This window comes from Bidens hawaiensis, unplaced genomic scaffold (assembly GCF_021521415.1).
Source record: "Bidens hawaiensis isolate Kalapana, Puna unplaced genomic scaffold, B.hawaiensis_p1.1 tig00002236_1, whole genome shotgun sequence".
Classification (NCBI taxonomy): domain Eukaryota; kingdom Viridiplantae; phylum Streptophyta; class Magnoliopsida; order Asterales; family Asteraceae; genus Bidens; species Bidens hawaiensis.
The window spans coordinates 421,089-433,392 of NW_027491119.1; positions in this window are offsets into that span (position 1 = coordinate 421,089).

Here is a 12,304-nt window from a genome sequence, read left to right on the forward strand (position 1 = left end):
TCCATATATATATATATATATATATATATATATATATATTAGTTTAGGTTATTTTTATATAATTTAATAGTAAAAGTAGTGAGCCTTTTTTTTAATTAAAATTGATGGGGAGGAAAAATTATTTACTAAAATGTGTGATTTGAAACCTATTTACTAAAATAGGTAATTCTCATTTATTCCTTTATTTACTAATCTATTATAACTTTTTTCTTTTTCTTTTTATTTAATCAACCTATTATCATTATTTTTTTAGTTTTACTTTTTAATCAACACATTTAAGACGTTTTTTTAAATAATTAGTTATATTAAGCCTATGTAAAATAAAAACAAAATAATAAGCTAAATAGAAATGAAATAAAAGTTCCAAAATATACTTAACAAAACTAATAAATTAATGCAAATGTTTTACTTGTCTTTCTTTAAATTAAGAAGTCAAGATAATTGAGTTTTCATTTAGCAAACAAACCTATAGCTTCTTTAGGGTTATGTTTAATATATAACTATTATTTAATAGTCTTGTTGAATTACAATATCTTTATTTTATTCTTTTTTTAATATACCTAGTTGTATTATTGCTTTAGGATAAAATGCGGATCTAATTCAGTAAAATTTATGAATATTCCTCCTAAAAACGATTTATATCATGATATGATTTTGAAAAAAAAAATTGGTCTTGTTATTTAAACACGTGATGCTTTTTTCTTGATTGATAACTAGGTTAGAGCTCGTGTTTCACACGGGTGAAAAATATAATAAAAATAAAAAATTGTTATATATAATACATTAATTATAAGTGAATTAACAAAATATCATTTAGAAGTCAAGAAATTTAACAGAATAATTACTTAAGTGGAGTTGGCAAGCATTTTTAGTTTGAAACATGAGGTCTTGGGTTCGAGACTTGTATCACACAATAATTTATTTTTCAAAATTTTACAAAATGTTATCTTCATATGAAGATGGTTGTATTTGAAGAGAACATGCTCCATATTTTCGCGGGTTTTCACAACTCAAATGAGTTTTCATTTTAATCTGACCCTATATATATGTATATATATATATAGGTGAGATCAAATAAAAACTCATCTTAAAGATAAAACTTAAAAACTCCTAAAAATTATTTTTAACTTTTTTTTAAAAATTTTTTGAAGTTTCTTTTTTTTTCCATTATTCTTATATATATATTGTTATTGATTCCAAAAAAAAACCTTGCTGTAACCTTGTCGATGTAGTGCACATGTGTAATAGTGTGCATTGCATATATACAAAGTGTTGTATTGTATAGAATACAACACTATTGCACATATTTGATACAACACTATCGTATATATGCAATATAAGACTAATACGCACATCGAATACGCATTAGGTAGTATGTATAATACAACATTAACGCACATGTGCACTACATCGACTTTTATTTTATTATTTTTTTTGCATATAATACAACACCACTACACATATATAATACACACGCGCATTACAGCAGTTTTTTTTTTATTTTTTCGAGTGAAGGGTAAGAAAATATAAGAATAATGGCAAAAACAGAAATTTAAAAATATTTTTTTATTTTTAATTAAAATAATTCTTTAAAAGTTTTTGAGTTTTCTCTCTAAAGATAAGTTTTCTCTTGATCCTTTCTCTCTCTATATATATATATATATATATAGGGGAGATTTCAATTAAGAACCCCTTTGAGTTTTAAGAACTCGAAAGAACTTAGTGTAGCGATTTTTTTTTTCGAATTTTTTTTACACATGCTTAATATATGTAAGTTACATACGCGTAAAAAAATTACAGAACTTTTTACGCACCGAGTCGACTTTTTACACTTGTGTAACGGACGTAAAAGTTAGTGTAACCACTTACATATTTATTCTCTCTCCTACTTTGACTTTTTTGCCAGATTTAATCTCAACCACATATTCCAATCCATTTAATTTAATGTGTGGCCTAGAATTGAGTTCTTAAATTCTTAAAACTCAATATGGTTCTCAAAATATCACTTCCATATATATATATATATATATATATATATATATATATATATATATATTAGTTTAGGTTATTTTTATATAATTTAATAGTAAAAGTAGTGAGCCTTTTTTTTAATTAAAATTGATGGGGTGGAAAAATTATTTACTAAAATGTGTGATTTGAAACCTATTTACTAAAATAGGTAATTCTCATTTATTCCTTTATTTACTAATCTATTATAACTTTTTTCTTTTTCTTTTTATTTAATCAACCTATTATCATTATTTTTTTAGTTTTACTTTTTAATCAACACATTTAAGACGTTTTTTTAAATAATTAGTTATATTAAGCCTAAGTAAAATAAAAACAAAATAATAAGCTAAATAGAAATGAAATAAAAGTTCCAAAATATACTTAACAAAACTAATAAATTAATGCAAATGTTTTACTTGTCTTTCTTTAAATTAAGAAGTCAAGATAATTGAGTTTTCATTTAGCAAACAAACCTATAGCTTCTTTAGGGTTATGTTTAATATATAACTATTATTTAATAGTCTTGTTGAATTACAATATCTTTATTTTATTCTTTTTTTAATATACCTAGTTGTATTATTGCTTTAGGATAAAATGCGGATCTAATTCAGTAAAATTTATGAATATTCCTCCTAAAAACGATTTATATCATGATATGTTTTTGAAAAAAAAAATTGGTCTTGTTATTTAAACACGTGATGCTTTTTTCTTGATTGATAACTAGGTTAGAGCCCGTGTTTCACACGGGTGAAAAATATAATAAAAATAAAAAATTGTTATATATAATACATTAATTATAAGTGAATTAACAATATATCATTTAGAAGTCAAGAAATTTAACAGAATAATTACTTAAGTGGAGTTGGCAAGCATTTTTAGTTTGAAACATGAGGTCTTGGGTTCGAGACTTGTATCACACAATAATTTATTTTTCAAAATTTTACAAAACGTTATCTTCATATGAAGATGGTTGTATTTGAAGAGAACATGCTCCATATTTTCGCGGGTTTTCACAACTCAAATGAGTTTTCATTTTAACCTAACCCTATATCTATGTATCTATAAATATAGGTGAGATCAAATAAAAACTCATCTTAAAGATAAAACTTAAAAACTCTTAAAAAAAATTTTTAACTTTTTTTTAAAAAATTTTTGAAGTTTCTTTTTTTTTCCCATTATTCTTATATATATATTGTTATTGATTCCAAAAAAAACCTTGCTGTAACCTTGTCGATGTAGTGCACATGTGTAATAGTGTGCATTGCATATATACAAAGTGTTGTATTGTATAGAATACAACACTATTGCAAATATTTGATACAACACTATCGTATATATGCAATATAAGACTAATACGCACATCGAATACGCATTAGGTAGTATGTATAATACAACATTAACGCACATGTGCACTACATCGACTTTTATTTTATTATTTTTTTTGCATATAATACAACACCACTACACATATATAATACACACGCGCATTACAGCAGTTTTTTTTTTAATTTTTTCGAGTGAATGGTAAGAAAATATAAGAATAATGGCAAAAACAGAAATTTAAAAATATTTTTTTATTTTTAATTAAAATAATTCTTTAAAAGTTTTTGAGTTTTCTCTCTAAAGATAAGTTTTCTCTTGATCCTTTCTCTCTCTATATATATATATATATATATATATATATAGGGGAGATTTCAATTAAGAACCCCTTTGAGTTTTAAGAACTCGAAAGAACTTAGTGTAACGATTTTTTTTTTCGAATTTTTTTTACACATGCTTTATATATGTAAGTTACATACACGTAAAAAAATTACAGAACTTTTTACGCACCGAGTCGACTTTTTACACATGTGTAACGGACGTAAAAGTTAGTGTAACCACTTACATATTTATTCTCTCTCCTACTTTGACTTTTTTGCCAGATTTAATCTCAACCACATATTCCAATCCATTTAATTTAATGTGTGGCCTAGAATTGAGTTCTTAAGTTCTTAAAACTCAATATGGTTCTCAAAATATCACTTCCATATATATATATATATATATATATATATATTAGTTTAGGTTATTTTTATATAATTTAATAGTAAAAGTAGTGAGCCTTTTTTTTAATTAAAATTGATGGGGTGGAAAAATTATTTACTAAAATGTGTGATTTGAAACCTATTTACTAAAATAGGTAATTCTCATTTATTCCTTTATTTACTAATCTATTATAACTTTTTTCTTTTTCTTTTTATTTAATCAACCTATTATCATTATTTTTTTAGTTTTACTTTTTAATCAACACATTTAAGACGTTTTTTTAAATAATTAGTTATATTAAGCCTAAGTAAAATAAAAACAAAATAATAAGCTAAATAGAAATGAAATAAAAGTTCCAAAATATACTTAACAAAACTAATAAATTAATGCAAATGTTTTACTTGTCTTTCTTTAAATTAAGAAGTCAAGATAATTGAGTTTTCATTTAGCAAACAAACCTATAGCTTCTTTAGGGTTATGTTTAATATATAACTATTATTTAATAGTCTTGTTGAATTACAATATCTTTATTTTATTCTTTTTTTAATATACCTAGTTGTATTATTGCTTTAGGATAAAATGCGGATCTAATTCAGTAAAATTTATGAATATTCCTCCTAAAAACGATTTATATCATGATATGATTTTGAAAAAAAAAATTGGTCTTGTTATTTAAACACGTGATGCTTTTTTCTTGATTGATAACTAGGTTAGAGCCCGTGTTTCACACGGGTGAAAAATATAATAAAAATAAAAAATTGTTATATGTAATACATTAATTATAAGTGAATTAACAATATATCATTTAGAAGTCAAGAAATTTAACAGAATAATTACTTAAGTGGAGTTGGCAAGCATTTTTAGTTTGAAACATGAGGTCTTGGGTTCGAGACTTGTATCACACAATAATTTATTTTTCAAAATTTTACAAAATGTTATCTTCATATGAAGATGGTTGTATTTGAAGAGAACATGCTCCATATTTTCGCGGGTTTTCACAACTCAAATGAGTTTTCATTTTAACCTGACCCTATATATATGTGTATATATATATAGGTGAGATCAAATAAAAACTCATCTTAAAGATAAAACTTAAAAACTCCTAAAAATTATTTTTAACTTTTTTTTAAAAAAATTTTTGAAGTTTCTTTTTTTTTTTCCATTATTCTTATATATATATTGTTATTGATTCCAAAAAAAACCTTGCTGTAACCTTGTCGATGTAGTGCACATGTGTAATAGTGTGCATTGCATATATACAAAGTGTTGTATTGTATAGAATACAAAACTATTGCACATATTTGATACAACACTATCGTATATATGCAATATAAGACTAATACGCACATCGAATACGCATTAGGTAGTATGTATAATACAACATTAACGCACATGTGCACTACATCGACTTTTATTTTATTATTTTTTTTGCATATAATACAACACTACTACACATATATAATACACACGCGCATTACAGCAGTTTTTTTTTATTTTTTCGAGTGAAGGGTAAGAAAATATAAGAATAATGGCAAAAACAGAAATTTAAAAATATTTTTTTATTTTTAATTAAAATAATTCTTTAAAAGTTTTTGAGTTTTCTCTCTAAAGATAAGTTTTCTCTTGATCCTTTCTCTCTCTCTATATATATATATATATATATATATATATATATAGGGGAGATTTCAATTAAGAACCCCTTTGAGTTTTAAGAACTCGAAAGAACTTAGTGTAACGATTTTTTTTTTCGAATTTTTTTTACACATGCTTTATATATGTAAGTTACATACACGTAAAAAAATTACAGAACTTTTTACGCACCGAGTCGACTTTTTACACATGTGTAACGGACGTAAAAGTTAGTGTAACCACTTACATATTTATTCTCTCTCCTACTTTGACTTTTTTGCCAGATTTAATCTCAACCACATATTCCAATCCATTTAATTTAATGTGTGGCCTAGAATTGAGTTCTTAAGTTCTTAAAACTCAATATGGTTCTCAAAATATCACTTCCATATATATATATATATATATATATATATATATATTAGTTTAGGTTATTTTTATATAATTTAATAGTAAAAGTAGTGAGCCTTTTTTTTAATTAAAATTGATGGGGTGGAAAAATTATTTACTAAAATGTGTGATTTGAAACCTATTTACTAAAATAGGTAATTCTCATTTATTCCTTTATTTACTAATCTATTATAACTTTTTTCTTTTTCTTTTTATTTAATCAACCTATTATCATTATTTTTTTAGTTTTACTTTTTAATCAACACATTTAAGACGTTTTTTTAAATAATTAGTTATATTAAGCCTAAGTAAAATAAAAACAAAATAATAAGCTAAATAGAAATGAAATAAAAGTTCCAAAATATACTTAACAAAACTAATAAATTAATGCAAATATTTTACTTGTCTTTCTTTAAATTAAGAAGTCAAGATAATTGAGTTTTCATTTAGCAAACAAACCTATAGCTTCTTTAGGGTTATGTTTAATATATAACTATTATTTAATAGTCTTGTTGAATTACAATATCTTTATTTTATTCTTTTTTTAATATACCTAGTTGTATTATTGCTTTAGGATAAAATGCGGATCTAATTCATTAAAATTTATGAATATTCCTCCTAAAAACGATTTATATCATGATATGATTTTGAAAAAAAAAATTGGTCTTGTTATTTAAACACGAGATGCTTTTTTCTTGATTGATAACTAGGTTAGAGCCCGTGTTTCATACGGGTGAAAAATATAATAAAAATAAAAAATTGTTATATATAATACATTAATTATAAGTGAATTAACAATATATCATTTAGAAGTCAAGAAATTTAACAGAATAATTACTTAAGTGGAGTTGGCAAGCATTTTTAGTTTGAAACATGAGGTCTTGGGTTCGAGACTTGTATCACACAATAATTTATTTTTCAAAATTTTACAAAATGTTAACTTCATATGAAGATGGTTGTATTTGAAGAGAACATGCACCATATTTTCGCGGGTTTTCACAACTCAAATGAGTTTTCATTTTAACCTGACCCTATATATATGTATATATATATAGGTGAGATCAAATAAAAACTCATCTTAAAGATAAAACTTAAAAACTCCTAAAAATTATTTTTAACTTTTTTTTAAAAAAATTTTTGAAGTTTCTTTTTTTTTTTCCATTATTCTTATATATATATTGTTATTGATTTAAAAAAAAACCTTGCTGTAACCTTGTCGATGTAGTGCACATGTGTAATAGTGTGCATTGCATATATACAAAGTGTTGTATTGTATAGAATACAACACTATTGCACATATTTGATACAACACTATCGTATATATGCAATATAAGACTAATACGCACATCGAATACGCATTAGGTAGTATGTATAATACAACATTAACGCACATGTGCACTACATCGACTTTTATTTTATTATTTTTTTTACATATAATACAACACTACTACACATATATAATACACACGCGCATTACAGCAGTTTTTTTTTTTAATTTTTTCGAGTGAAGGGTAAGAAAATATATGAATAATGGCAAAAACAGAAATTTAAAAATATTTTTTTATATTTAATTAAAATAATTCTTTAAGAGTTTTTGAGTTTTCTCTCTAAAGATAAGTTTTCTGTTGAAAGGCTTTGCCCTACGCTACCTAATGGAGCAAAAGTTGAAAGGCTTTTGAGGCATCGCACGCCTTCGCATATCTTGAAAGGCTTTGCCCTACGCTACCTAATGGAGCAAATGTTGTAGTTAACTGCAGTGGCAACGGGTACGATGATGCCACTACAATTGTCAATAGCATTCCTGTCGATGAAATTTGATATGTGTAGTAGCGTAAAAATGTGTACACATGTACGTGATCCAAGCTGAGCATGATGGTAGAAATAAAAGTAATCTTATGTTGCAAACAAATACACAGTGCGTTTGATTGTGAAAAGTAAAATATAACGATAATATTAGTTTGAATTTAACAAATTATGTAAAACCTAATTGAATTTGACTAAGAAACATGAAACACAAAGATACAAGGAAAAAACAGCAATAACTCAATTTTAATCAATGATCACCACGTTAGTTCAGATCAATTAACTACATATAATTTCAGCTAATTTAGATTTTTTTTTTCTTAAATTTAGTTAAATGTAATGCATATATTTTTTTATGAGGGTACGTAACATGCATCCTTTCTCATTCATATCACAAGGGGGCGAATTAAGCCTTGCTTTCTTAACACATAAAATCAGTGATTGCCTAGGTGAAAGTATTCAATGGTATTTGTAACACCCTAGGCAAACCCACATCAGTCGAGTTGTGGATAAAAGAGATTCTTAATTGGTTCATAAGTAAATACCTCGCCTCTTAATCACCAACGTGTTTTGGATTTAATGCTAGTGGACGAGAGGAGAGCTCCATAGTTAAGTGCGCTTAGGTGAAAATAATACTAGGATGGGCGACCTCTTGAAAAGTGTCCACATGACAACAAAAAACAATTCCGTGAGCTTCCCGTGGACAAAGTAGACAATATTAATGGTACGAGAGGCCGGATGTTACGTTCGGCCTCTTTGAGATTGTTTTTGATCTCGGTTCTTAGGTACAAAGGCATGATAGGCAGTTGTATTTAAAGTCGTTCACTTGCCACTAGAAACAACGCCTTCATTGGTTATACTTTCTTTATCGCTTGGCATGATGAATGGTGATTAGATTTTTGTTTTGTGTTAGTAGGATCTTTTTCTTAAGGCTTTGATACTATAATAAAATTATTATGGCATTATGGCAAAAGAAGTAACCAAAGAAGATGGATTCGTATATTGATATTGTTCATATTGATTCCATTAGAGATCATCCCTATCAATACAAGGGAGCTAAACACAAAAGACCTTAATTTAAGGCAAGCTAACAGGAGAAGATGAAGGTAAGAAAATAAAAGAAACAAATCGTCCAAAAATAAATAAATCATCTTCTCTGTATATGCCACAATCTTAGTTAGGATCGGGCTCTATTGGAAGAAAGGAATGGCACGATCCATACGAAATTAATACCGTAAGAACTAGTAGTTTCGTGTTTTTTTTAAGTCCAGTAACTTCTATTTATTTATTTCAATTTTCATTTTGTGACTTTTTTAATAGTAATTTTTTAGTAGTATTTTATTTTTGTTTTGTTTAATTGTTAAAATTATTATTTTTAATGAAAAAAATATTCAACTAATTTAAAAACAATGATTAAAAAGTTATTAATATTGTTTATGACCACTTAAATTATTACTATGACTAAATTTCACGCATGTGTTTTGTAACATTAATACAATCATGGAGTATTCACCGCAATTTTGATGACATGAGAACGGTACGTAATAACAAGAGGATAACTCATGAGTTCACACTTCAATTGTTGTAGTTTCTTTTAAATTTACGTGGAGAATAGTATTGATCAAAGCGCTTCTACTCTAGTAAAATTAATGACAGGGTTCCTCACCATTACTTTGAAGGTTCGAACCCAATAGTGGGCATTGTTAATAATTCAAGTAAAATTAATGGGTGTGCGATTAGGCCGTTTTAAAAAAGACAACTAATGATGGATTATAATTTTTTACGCGTACTACATTTTTATGTCTATCAAAGTGATTTTATCGGGTAATTGGGTCACTTTTTTTATTTTTTTCGTTGAATTGAGTTGGGTTCTCGAATTTGTTTGGTTTCTGAGCATTTTTTTAAGATGATTTCAATTTTTAGATTTTTTTTAAATTTGTTTGTGAAGAAAAAACAGGGCATTTTTTTTAATTTGATTTGAGTTGTTTTTTTAAGATGATTTCAATTTTTAGATTTTTTTAAAATCTGTTTGTGAAGAAAAAACCATGTATACACATGTAACTAATATAAAGTTTGTATTCCATAGGACCACACTCTACACTAGAAGTGGTCACGATAGATTTTCGAGCCAACAAGGTTTGACCCGTCTTATAAATGAAAATGATATAAACAGCGACAATTTATGCACGATTTATGTGCTTAAAAATTTTATCATTTTTCTTTAAAAATACAAATCAGAATTAAAACATGCACGATGTATTAGAATTCATTTAAGATTTCTCTTACTACTTAATTCCTAAAATAATGTTTTAGTGAAACTTTTATTGAAAGTTTTGGGTATATGTGTGAATGAATGTCTTAAAAATAAAAATGGTAAAACTTGTCTCACATCGGGTTGGGAACAAAATTAGGAGTAGTTTATAAGGTTTAGCTTTTATGTTGTGTTTTACTACAAGTCTTACCCGCGCGCAAAGGGTGCAAAATTGGGTTTCTGTACTAAAAATTCTTCGAACTCGTGCGTGCCCGCACGTCCGCGGACACGAATGCAGCTCCGAAAACCCGGGCCCGCGTGAGGCAATTTTTTGCATTTGTTTTTGAAAATTTCATAACTGAACTTTGGTCAACGATTACATGATTAATGTTATTATTTTCGGTTTTAACTGATGCACTAATGACCGTTATTCATAATTATTATGCACTAATGATCATTATTCAGTTATGACTTTTTTGGCTATAAAACCAGTCCAAATGCTTCAGCCAAAGACACACCATAATATACAACACTCTCTAATTCTCTATAGCATTACTCCATTTACATTTCAGGCAAGTCGTTAGTCCGGCGGTCTGCTACGGCTGTTTTCGAACCGACGTACCCTGGGAACAAACCGCGAATTTGTTTAAGGGAATTATGTTAAACACAAGCCTGATTCACCGTTATCATTTATTATTTCATTTTTCCTTGTTTCAGGTTCTAATACAGGATCATCAACAATTTTTAGGGTCTGTTTTACATGGGTTAATTGGAATGGAAATGTCTCGAAAAGTCATAGGTGGGTTGTCCCAGTTGTTAGCCCAAAATCTATCATTTGGGCATTCGATTTCACCCCGAAACACTTTTCGTGCAAGATACATAACATTCAAAACTTAAAAAAAAAAAAAATAATAAGACGACACGTTTTCTAGTTGTCACTCGTAATTTAATTTAGGCTTGTCATTTACCATTATCTGTGTCATTTCCTTCTATGGTTTGTAACTTTGAAATTTTGGCATACCTGTCAAAATTAGAAATCCGTGTATGATGGGCCTAACGCAATATTTTACTCATTAGAAATTTATCAATAAACAATTATTCTTGAGAATATTTTCTTTATTCATTTGTCGCTTCCGCATCGCATCACGACGAGGCTGGGTTCGCTAGAAAAAGGTTCAGGGTTTGTGCTTAGAGCCTAGGCTCTGTTTCTTTTACCTTCTTGTACGTGTAGGTGATTCGCTAGCCATATAAGCGAACTCAATCCTTGCCATTTGACCCGGACATGTTGTAAAAGGTTGAAGTATTTTGAATTATTTGTTGTCACAAACAAAGTCAGTAAAAACCTATGAAAGTTTTGACAAGTTGGATTGAACGGCAGGTGAACTCCGTCAAATTGAATAAAAACTTAATAAGTTTAACTAGGACCGACTATTAAGGTGTGCGAGCAGCACCCTCGATCGAGTTATGCTTTTTTTTTTGGCCAAAAACTTTTTTTATATATATTTAAAAAAATATCTTATATAATATAATTAGATTTCGATCGTTTTAAAATTATTGGGTCCAAAATTAATTTTTTTGTATTTATAATCTATTTGGTAAAGTTTAGGTTATTGGGCCCAAACAAAAACCATTTGGTAAAGAATGGTAGGGAAACTTCATGAATCATTGGTTAGCCGTTAGTTATTGTGTATCACTAATTGATTTTATTACTATATTTTTGCTATATTTATGGTTATAACGTTAATATTGTTTAAAAAATAGGAGCATTTACATATATCCTTTTCCTAAAAACATCAATTACATATCTCCTCTACTTCAATCCAAATCGAATCGATGTTAAGACGAACATATCGAACACTAATAAACCGATTGAAATCGAACTTTTAATCAATAGTCAATATAAAAAAAGTTTTGGATTTAGTTTTTTTTTACCAACAAAAACAACTCAAATATAATTAAAAAGTGGTGGTAGTCATTTATGGCGATGATAGGATAGCCGGAAGCTTGCCGGAAAAATTGAGTTTGCCGGAAGTAAGTTGGAAAAGATGATTTGATGGTGTGGGTTTAACTTTATAATTACTCACATAACTTTGTTTTTTAATTAATTTATTAATGGTAAGGCCGTAAGAGATATGGGTAACTTAATAATTTGATATGAAAAAGGAAAATATGTAATTGTTTGTTTAGGTGTGAGGA